The sequence below is a fragment of the Penaeus japonicus genome, unplaced genomic scaffold, assembly GCF_977035675.1.
Source record: "Penaeus japonicus unplaced genomic scaffold, GWHDUDI00000001_assembly GWHDUDI00000014, whole genome shotgun sequence".
Classification (NCBI taxonomy): Eukaryota; Metazoa; Arthropoda; class Malacostraca; order Decapoda; family Penaeidae; genus Penaeus; species Penaeus japonicus.
The window spans coordinates 19,854,891-19,867,390 of NW_028234416.1; the positions used below are offsets into that span (position 1 = coordinate 19,854,891).

At 34.7% G+C, this 12,500-nt stretch overlaps 1 protein-coding gene across 4 annotated transcripts in view; it reads left to right on the forward strand.

Moving 5' to 3' along the window:
- Positions 1-12,500, forward strand: part of Hr39 (Nuclear hormone receptor FTZ-F1 beta) — a 338,308-nt gene that overhangs the window by 71,633 nt on the left and 254,175 nt on the right. Inside the window, exon 1 of one of the 4 annotated variants that reach the window (XM_086544047.1) lies at positions 6,217-6,638. The exons of 1 other annotated variant lie outside the window; for it this stretch is intronic. The gene's annotated coding sequence lies outside the window, so the exon portion shown is untranslated. Of the gene's footprint in view, positions 1-6,216; positions 6,639-12,500 lie in introns of those variants that run through there. 2 more of the 4 variants (XM_086544046.1, XM_086544044.1) reach the window with 2 other exon arrangements.

Consider the following 12,500-nt stretch of genomic DNA (forward strand, 5'->3'; position numbering starts at 1 on the left):
ATCTGTATATATATATATATATAAACTATATATATACATACACAAACAATTACCACACATATCATCACGTACAAATACACACTACATATATATATATATATATATATACATAACAAACCCACTACATATATATGTATATTCAAACACACATACTATATACATATATATGTGTGGGTTATATATATATATATATATATATATATATATATATATAGAAATATTTATACCCCTATATATTCATCTATTGATATATCGCTATATATATATGATATATGCCATATATATATATATATATATATATAATATATATAGGATATATATATATATATATATATAGATATATATTGAATATTATTCTATATATATATATATATATACCCTATAAATATATATATATATAGCATATATATATATCAATGTATTAGGTATATATATATATATGCTTATATATATATATATATAATATATATATATATTTATACTATATATATATTTAATATATATGTATATATATATATATGAATAAGTTATATATTTCGAATATATTATATATAAATTTATTTATATGTATATATATATATATATATATTCCCGTCCTATATATATATAATATATATGTAGATATTATATGTATATATATATATATATATATATATGAATATATATATATATATATATATATATAATAGCTATAAGTATATATATATATATATATATTACCCCCCTATATATATATGTATATAATAAATATATATATATATATATATATATTATATATATATATGTATATACAAACACATATACTCGTATGTGTATATAAATGCATATATAGTCTCTTTTATACCACTTTTATCCATTTGTCACAATGAACTCAGTTCAAATGCATATATATATATATATATATATATATATATATATATATATATATATATATATATATATATAAAACAGTGATAATCTAAATAATCATGATCGGCGATAACAATGATAAGGATAATAACATTAGTATCGATGATAATAACAATATTGACAATATTAACAATGATGATGATAAGGATAAGGTTAATGAAAATTATTATGAAAATGATAATAGTCATAACAGCAATGATGAAAATACTATCAAGATAGTTATAATGAAAGTAATAGATAATAACTATATATATGTATATATATATGTATATATATATATAACGATAATGGAATAATGGAATATCATTATTGTTTTTGTTATCATCATTATAATTATCATAATGATCAGGATCAGCATTATAATTACCATTACTATCATCATTAGTAGGAGTATCATTATCATTAATATCATCATTACCATCATTATAAAATTATTGCTATAGTTATTATTGTTAATGTTGTCAATATAACTGTCATCATCACCATTTTACAATTTCTATTGTTATTACCAATATCATACCTGACCATAATGATTAACAATCTGTTTAATATCATTATTTTCTTTAGTCGTGTTTTACATCCTACAAGAATTATTACAGTAGTAGGTCAGACTTTAATATACGTCTGGACAATAAAAAATGTAATTGAATTTGCTAACCCAAATAATCTGTTCTTGCAAGCATTTGCATGCAAAAGGCGTGCATTTAAGGCGTTGCCGTTCCTAATCTGGCTGTTGCACTCGACCAGTATACACTGACTTAATGAGGTGATCCAACTCACTTATAATTGCAAAAATCATGGACTAACTTTATGGCAGATAGAGATCATTCCGTGTTTGATAATGTTCGATACTGTATGGACAAGCGACCATGACCGCGCAGTCATCTTTCTTGCGTTGGGTGTTTTCCGAAGGCGCGACGGCGGGCTGCTAGGCGTGCTTTGCTGCTAGATCTTGTCGTAGTATATCATCTGTTGAAATATTCTATATCACACACACGCGCGCGCGCGTCTCTTACTCGTTTCGCCATATGCTTCGGATACAAGAGGTAGAACTGGCGGTTCACACGCTGACGCCGCCGCGCTGAACGTGGACTAATTGCGGTGTACGCCGCCAGAACAACCACACATGTGAGAACTCCTGTTCACATTCTCCTCCTCTAAACTGTAAGCTTCTTAAAACCTGTGCCACTGTTGTGCTTTGTGGAAGTGGAGAGAAAAGAAACACAAAAATCCGGACGAACAACACAGTGAGAAACAAACTCCCCACCCCCCCCCCCCCCACCGAAGCGCGACGCACCCACCAAGTGGGAAACCGCGGAGAAAGACACAGAGAAGAAAAGGTGCAATCATGGATGTTGGTGTATGGTGTAGTGGATGTTTGTATTTGTATAGATATGTGAATAGGTGAATACACACACACATACACACACACACACAAACACGCGCGCGCACACACACACACACACACATATATATATATGTATATATATATATATATATATATATATATATACATATACATATACATATATATATCCATATATATATATATTAATTATATTATATTTAATATATATACTTTATTATTTCATTAAACACAAACACACACACACACACACACACACACACACACACACACACACATACATACATATATATATATATATATATATATATATATATATATATATATATATATATATATATATATGCATGTATATACGTCCTGATATATACAATTTACACACACCCACACACATACACACACACACACACACACACACACACACACACACACGCCTTATATAAATACCAGTTCAGTCATTTTGTTGGTCTGCTGTATGACAAAGGAAATGACAGGCTACATCATGAATTATGTTTAGTGAAATTTCTCTCTTGATCTGAAATATCACTGAAAATCAATTATTAACATTATCATCATTATTGATGTTGATTGCCCTTTGAAAAGAAACATTATGCTTATCTAATCGTCATGGGGATCGAACCCTTCGATTGGAATCTCATTGGTTCTTTTTAAACGCGAAAAGGAACGGACCCGACCCTTCCATTGCATAAATTCGTCCATGTGTTGCAGGTACTGCGGAATCCACCATCCTCCGAGATATTGAATGTGTGATCCATTATTATATTTCTCGGTAATACCGCTAGACATTTCCTCGTCGACACACCTTTTCTGGGAGCAACAATCCGCCATTGTGTGGGCCAGGCTCATACTACCACGCCCCCAGTATGTGCCCCCCCCCCGGTCGCCACACATACCACGCTGTATCTCCTGACTGTAAACTACCCCGATCCGCACTGAGTTGAGTGCTGCCTTTTCCCACATGTTGGCAAGCCCTTTCTCTCTCTCTACGCCACAGGGATACGTGCTCTATCTCCCCCGGCGGCACATGGTTTTGCTGCGGTGGAGTGTATATATATTACTCTCTCTTTCCTTCTGTTTATCTCCATCTCTCTTTTCCTCTCTCTCTCTCTCTCATTCTCTCTTAAGCACAAAGCACGCATACACACGTGCGCGATGCAAACCAGAGGTATCCCTAGGTGACTGCGACCCTAAAGCATGACTTGCAATATGTGAAAAAATGTCTTTGGCAATGTATTTAACACTTCTTTAGATTCTTGCAGATGGGCATGCTTTTAGATAATCATGCACCTGTGTGTTTGCCTCTATTATGCACCATTAGTCTCTTGTCTTGTCATAAAGCAAATTCATTCATCATGACTACGAGCCGATCCAAAACACGCGTTTGACGTCACGATTGACGTCAGAATGATGTCCGTTGGCCCAACAGGTTTCGTGACGACGGCGCTCTACATAAATCGGTTCCATGTGAAGGTCCACCTCGAGGACATAGCAGGCGCGAAATCCTTTTCCGTGCGTTATGAATATGGAGGCACAGAACTGATGACTTGATAATGTATTTGCAAAAAGAAGTTATCAATTGAGATACATACTTAATGCTTATGATATTAATGGTGACTCATTGTAAAGCATGTGTTGGATTGTGGTATATGTTTATGATGCTGGATTGCAATATATCATGTTGCTTCTTGGCAAAAGTTTGAAAGGCTTAGCTAGGTGGAAGATTTATATCGTAAATAGGTGAAATATTCTGACTTTTTATCGTTTAGTGTATCATTCTCGCATCATGCTTACCGTTTTCATTTTAATGAAATTCAATTCCTTCATTATTTATTCATCATTATTCTGTGTGCGTGTGCTTGTTAGATAAATACATAAGGAAAGAATGTGTTGATAGCCATCTTTATCATGTTATTGTTAATCGTTATATGTCATAATTAGAATCACAATATCTCTATATGGATAGCACTGCTGTTGCCACTATTATTGTGAACATTATCGCCAATCTTTATAACAGCAGATCTATTCAGTAACACTATTATTGTCCTTGTATTTTTCCTGAGATAATCATTCTTTATAGTTAACAAATTAATGACTACAATTATAGTACAAAAATCAAATAGGGTAGTGATATTTAGCCTTAGATATCAACATTTTTCCTATCATCATTATAATCTGCATCGTTACCTTCACGAAAAATTCCATTAGCAACTATTCACCATACATTATCATGACAAGGAAACTGGAAGGACGTTTGCAAACAGAAAAATAAAAAAAGGAGAGAGAGAGAAAGGAAAAGGGAGAGCGAAAATGGACACAAGAAAAAGTGCAAGAGCTTTACAACGGAACGGTGGAAGGGGTATGTGACCAGCTGAAAGAGGTGTGAGAGCGAAAAACGCGACGGGCGGCGTGTTATACGAAGAGGGAAAAGAAATAAGAGAAGAAGATGGAGAAGAAAGGGAAGAAGAGGAAAAAGAAGGAATAAGAGAAGAAGAGGAAAAAGAAGGAATAAGAGGAGAAAAAGATAAAGGGGAAAACAAGAAAAAGACGGGGAAAAGAATTAGGAGATGAAGGAAAGAGGGATGTGTAAATGGAAACGGAGCAGAATGGAGATAACCTATGTCAACAGCGTGATAAGAAGAATGACAAGAGGAATATTCTAAGATGGAAAGAAGAGATGGAAACGTGCTAGGCTAAAAGAACGGAGCCAGAAGGGAAAGAATAGGTGCTACCCGAGGATAAAAAGACGATCGCTAAAGAAAGAGGGGAGGGGGAGGAGGAGGAGGAGGAGGAGGAAGGGGGGAGAGGGTGGGAGGAAAGGAAGGCGAGAAACGGAAAGGGTTAGAACAGAAGTAACGTTCGTGCTAGTCTCTCCACGGGGAGGGCTAGGGAATGGGGAGGAGGTAGGGAAGGGAGGAGGAGCAGGGGAAGGAGCGTGGGACGGAGGATGGGAGAGGAGTGGAGAGAGGGAGAGAGGTAGAGAGGGAGGATGAGGGGGTTCTTATTCATCCTAAGGTAAAGCTGTCAGTCTGGGATGTGGTAGCGATTCCCCTCTTCCCCAAAAGTCATGAACTCGACGATTCCATCAAGGGAGCAATGCGAAGGATTTCCAAGATTAGATCCTTGTTGGAGACGTCCACTTTCATTGTTCCTTTTTATTGTTATTTGTTGCGTTCTTGTGTTGTGTCCACGCCGCCCGCTTTCAACGTCGTCTTGGCCAGACCCTCTTCCGTCACTGATTTGGGGGAGAGGGAAGGGGGGAGGAGGCAAGGCTTTTGGATTACTCTTTGGGAAGCGTTGAAATTACCGCGGGTTTGTTTATGCTGGTTTGAAATTCTTTGTTGTTATTTTTTCCCCTCTGTCGTAATATAAATATGAAAATAAATCAGATGTATATATATCCCAGAACAAGAGGAAGAAGAAGAGGAAAATATAAACACAAGATCAGTAAATCATACGGCTGAATGACACATAATCACAATTGCAAATGTTTGTCATAATTTGTCTAGGACTCAGGAGCAACATCCTACACTCATATGTTATGGTTCATTTCTTATTGACTTTTTCTGCTACGAGAGATTGCCATTATGAGCGAGTGTCTTCCGTCGGTCAGTCTGTGAATCACTGCGTTTTGTCATAACCTTTGTACAGGGACCAGTCGATTGCACTTTCTCTTTCGTTCGCCCCTTCGCCCTTTGAACATGTGTATACCAATGAACAAGAAAAACCGTGGAAAACACAGATGGCATGATGTTACGCAATAATAGCGTGCGGTAATGAATGGTAACTCTAAGCCGAAGTCATGGTAGCCGAGCATTAGGAGACGAGGACACAAGCGGGGTCAGTTGGAGATCACATCTACCCGGCGGCCAGGCGGCCATGTTTACTAGACAGTGGAGACGCCTAGCGCCCGCCACCGGAACCACTCACTTCCAACCATTCCCGAACTGTGCCATCTTTCCTCGCCGTGTCCTTTCGAGAGAGTGGAAGAAAATTCGCGTGAGCTACCATGAGTTACGACTGTCACAGAGAACTGAAAAAAGGTGAAATAGGTAGTTGAGAGAGGGTGACAGGTGCGTGGTCGTACCTCTGGCAGCTCGGCGCTGAACTTGACTAAGGGAGTCCGAGAGACTTACCTCCGTCGCTGGCTCTGGACGGATCCGTGTACATGTAGACGTTATTGCAGGAAATTCCGTGTGTGCGTGTGTTTGTGTACACTGTTTGAGGGTGTGAACATTGCTCTGGCGACCCGACAGTTCTTCCCAGTGGCTTGTCAGGATTAGTAAGAGTGTGTGTGTCGCATAAGAAGATGTTTGTTAAGGAATACGCTCACAAAACTGCACAGGTAAGCTACCCTATGGAGTCAGTCTGAGGCCTTCTCCACCCGCCTCCTCTCACTAATGTAGGGTTATGCTACCTTACACTTTACTCAAGGCAGGGGACATTACGTAGAGCAGTGTCTAGGGAGTTCTACGATTCCCCCCGTGACTCCTTGGAGCTTTTATTACAGGCAACAGGACTTGTGTTCTCAAAATAACATTTCAGGGGTTCCATAATAACACCTGTTATAGGATCAGGGGGGTACCATTGTCTTACGGTTAGGTATTATGCGAACACAGAAGAGCTGAGATGGTTATTATCGGCTTCTTCGGCGTCCTGTGTAAGGCGTACCAGATGTTATCGTTTTCAAACCATCTTCTGTGGAAATTCCGAGGAAATGTTTTCAAATCGAACTGGATATATTGTCGTTGTGAATCATCGATATAGGCGTAAGCGGTTTTTGAACTGAATAAGAGGGTACAGACGAATAAAGGTGTTGAAATTAGGCAAACGGTACACAGCAATCGAATCTTTGCCCTCAGAAGGAAAGGGAGAGATGCAGTTAGTAGTGAAATTAAAGTAAGTGATAGAAAGGGTAAGTGTAGTAGTGAAAGTTAGTAGTGGACAGTGACACTGCTATATATAGGAGAGTATTTTTATTCATGCCATATTTGTAGATTGGTCAGATATGGGGAGGCAGTTCATGTGTTGGTTTGTCTTCTGCACTGGCGGGTCTCCTTGGGAAACTCTCTGGCACCAGGAACAAGAGTTTGAATTTGATGTTTTTGTCTGTTTTTGGTCATAGTAAAAAGACAGCTCTTTCATTTCGCAATGCTGCTTTTTCATGAATTGCAATTTTTAGACATTTAGATATAGTCTTGCCTTTGGTGGTTTTCGGATCCTATTTATTCCATGATTGTAAGGTGAACAATATACCGAAAGTGAAGGGGGTTCGTTATGTAAAATGAAGGGGTGGACCTAAAAATCACGTATGCTAATTCTTGATGTTGCCTCTAGATATGGTAGCAATGACAGATTTTTTTATCACTCCTGAAAACAAACAAAATTCTTATTCTGTAGTGCTCTATCTATGTTTATTGACGCTAGTCACATGAAATGCAGTTGGCAAAGAATAATGACGATGATAAAACAAATTCTTGCTGTTTTGAATGAGTATTATTATTAATAAAAACTATATTAGATCTCCAGTTATCACTTTTATTATATGTATGGTGTTACCATTATGTAATATTCTCAATGTTGATATTGTATTTATTTGAATTCTAGTTTATGTTCACCCTACTTTATTGTTATTATATTTATAATCATTATCAATAATATTATTACATAACAAAATTGCCATGAGTATAGTTATTATTCAATGATAATCCATGTTATTTAAATTATATATTGATTCTTATTAGTATCATTAATAACAATGATAATTGCAATAAGAAGAAATGATAATGATAATAATAACAACGCAAATCAGTAGTAAGACTAATGCAAGGGGTAAAAGTAGATTAGAAGTAGCAATTACTACTATACTGCTATTACAAATGTTACAATTGTTATTATGATCATTATCATTATCATTTTCGTTGTCATGATAATGGGGATTATGATTATAATAAAATCAATGGGAATAATGAAAATTATAGTGTAACTACAACCAGTATATGTTTTTGATAACGATAACGATAGATAATAGTAATGTCATAGTCAATATTGATGCTTTTATAGCTGTTCAAGTTCATGTTACTTATTATCACTATTATCATTACCATTATTATTTCTTGTAATAATGATAATCATATTGATAATCGTGTTCATATTGATGATGATTGTTAGGTGTACGTTTGTACTGATATTAATTAATATTAATTGTAATAGTAGTAGCAGTATTTATATAATGATAATAATTATGGCTTATAATTATTATTATCATCCTTATTTTCAACATATTCATATTCATCATCATTATACTCCAACTCCTCCTCATCATCATCACCATCACCATCACCACCACCATTAGTATTATTACCCTTTGTACTATAATCATTACTATTACCATTGTTCATTATCATTATCATCATCATTACCATCGTAATTATTATCATTGCATCTGATCATTGTTATTATTACTGTTATTATTATTATCATGATCCTCCTCATCACCATTACCGTATGAACAATTTTCACTGTAATCATTATTAGTGATGATAATGATGATTATAGTATTGCTATCAATAACAGTAATAATGATAATCATAATAATGGGGATAATAGAATGGTGATAATAGATAAATAGAAATGAAAATATAGATGATAATAGCAATAATGAGAGTAATGGTAATTTTGACAAAGATAACAATAATGCTTATATAGTTGTAATAATAATGATAATGATAATAGTAACAATAACAAAACTCATAATCTTAATGTTAGTGACATTGATGATAATTATCTCTAGTATTATCAGTAGTATTATGATAATCTTTGATATGATATTCAAAATGCTGTAAAATCAGCATTGTTATCATTATTGTAATTGTTATTGTTTTTATTTTTTATTATTGATATAATCATTATCAATATGGTAATAGAAATGAAAATGATAACATTAGCAGTGGTTATAATGATAATGACAATGAAATTAAATGATAATTGACAGGATAAGACATCTATGTAGCTATCATTATCATTATTATGGTTTTTGATATGGGTAGTTATTGTTGTTAATAGTGTTTTTGTTGTTCATTGTCATGCTGATTATTGTGGATTTTATTTTTATTGTTCTCATTGTTATCATTATTATTGTTTTTATTATTGTTTATTTTATCATTACTATTATCATTATTGTTGTTATTATTATTATTGTCATTATAATCAGTATCATCATTACCATTACTATTATTAGTGGTAGTAGTATTAGATCATTATTATCATCGTAGTTGTTGTTTTGCTGTTTATTATTGTCCTTCTATTTTTATTATTTTAATTTCATTGATATTATCAACTTCATCATTATCATTTGTATTATGATTATTATTGCTAGTAATAATAATTGTTATTATTATCATAATTATTATTATTGATATTGATATTATTATTACTGTTATTACTGCTACTGTTGGTACTATTTTTATTGCTGTTATTTCTGTTGCTATTAGAATTAATGCTTTACTTTTATTATAATTATTATTACTGGTGCCATTATTGTTATCATAATTGCTATTATTATTATTATTATTATTATTATTATCATTATTGCTATTATTGTTATTATCATTATTATAATTATCATATTATTAGTGTTATTGTTATTATCATTACTGTTATTTTTTATCATTATTGTCATTATCATCATAATTATCATGCGCCGTAGTAATAGTAGTAGTTCTTTTATTGATACTGTTACCCTTATCATTATTATTATTATCGTTATTATCATCATAATTTTTATTATCTTTATCATTATTATTACTGATACCACGACTACTGTTATTATCATTATGACTCTTACTATTAATGATATAATGATCATTTGTTATTGTCATTATTGTTATTATTATTATCATCAAGATCGTTATTTCAATGATTTTTATTTTTATAATTCTTATCATGAATGAGTGCTATTCATTATGGCTAATGTGATTTTACAAGCAGTATGTACCATGATTATCAATCATTATAGTCAAGATGGTTATAATGACAATGGTGCAATAGTAATAGTTATGAGGATAATGTTAATGAAATTATTTATGTAATATGATATGATAAGCGAAACATTGATGATGATATGATAAGACAAAGGGAACATTATGTTAATGAATTATGCTAATGTGATCATAATCATAGTGAGTGTAAGGTAATGATGGTACTGATAAAGATACAAATTTGCAATACAGGCAATAACGGTATGTTAAAAACTGAAATATCAATAATGATTGTTATTACAACAGTTGTAATATCTTTAACTTTAGATGGTAATGCTAATAACAGCAAGAGGAATAATAATGATGATGAAAAGAACAATTAGAGTAAAATGATAGTATTAATAATGATAATGATAACATCACTGTAGTGATGATTTTAGTATGATGGCGCTGATAAGAGAAATTAATTATGATAGTGATGATAACTATGCTGGGAATAATTATACAAATAGTACTAATGACAACAAAACGTGATAAGTAATGATAAATAAAAAACAAAGATATTGTTAATAGCTGATAAAGGTCAGTTGTGAGAAGGGAAGACAGGAGAAAGAGATGATAACGACTTTGATGCCAAAGAGGCCACAAAAACCCTTATTATAATGGTCGGTCAAATAACAATGGCAATAATGATACTAGCAATCGTAATCACAATCCATAGGCCTACCAATAATGGAAATAACGGTCATGACCCCCCGCCCCCATAATGCAAAGGCAGCAAGCCAGTCCATGCAAATGCCAATCTAAGATACAATAGCGGGCCCTCTAATATTACCCCCCTAACCAAAACACCCATTAAACCCTTTGCACGCCCTCCCCCCCCATATTTATAACCACCCACGAAATACGAAGCCACTATATGAAACAGAAAAGTACGGCAAGCAGCGAAGCTAGAAATCAACAACAACCTTGCCAGGTTGCTCCGCGCTCTACAACCGACGCCCTGCTGCAGAAGTCTGACGTGTTGCAATGTACGCAGAGACCAATCACTCCTTCGAACAAGTCTGTTGAATTTGCTTTATTACCTGTTATTAATGCGGATAACGTGAGCGCACTTCGCACATGAACTGCATTTCAAGTCGAGTATAACCACCGAGGCGAAGTTTTTATTCTGTTTGATTTCTGATTTTTTTTTTTTTTTTTTTTTTTATGTGATTATCTGTACTTGTAATTCTTGACGCCGGTTTGGATTCAGTTTAGTTTGGTTATCTAGCAAGTCCTTCGGTTTCATTTTGATTTATGTTTCTATTTCTTAATGATTCTCAGTGATAGAAAAAGGAAAAAAAAAATATATATATGTGATCAAAATGCTTTACATTCTGCGCATGGCGGACGTGTTCAGTTTTTTTACCTCCGTTGACAGAACTCCCCCCTGTTCGGAGAGGTTAAATATGATCTATTATAATGGTCAGGAAGTCACACCTAAATCGCTTTTGCTCTCCCGTGGACTATCCCAATGCCAAGGAGGGGCTTGCATGACCGCCTGCATGACGAAACGGGGACGCATCAATATGCAATCGAACAAGTTATCAGTGTTTTTCCCCTTCTCGCGTTATTGGAAAGAGGAGATAAAAACATAGATATTCAATCCGGCGAGAATGCCCGGGAATCCGTGCGCTGGTTTTTAGGCATTCGTTTTATTTTGATTCGATTGCACGCGTCCTGTTTTCCGATGTTTTTTACAGGATATTTTAGAAGTTTGAAGTCGCACACATACGCACACATACGCACACATACGCACACATACGCACACATACGCACACATACGCACACATACGCACACATACGCACACATACGCACACATACGCACACATACGCACACATACGCACACATACGCACACATACGCACACATACGCACACATACGCACACATACGCACACATACGCACACATACGCACACATACGCACACATACGCACACATACGCACACATACGCACACATACGCACACATACGCACACATACGCACACATACGCACACATACGCACACATACGCACACATACGCACACATACGCACACATACGCACACATACGCACACATACGCACACATACGCACACATACGCACACATACGCACACATACGCACACATACGCACACATACGCACACATACGCACACATACGCACACATACGCACACATACGCACACATACGCACACATACG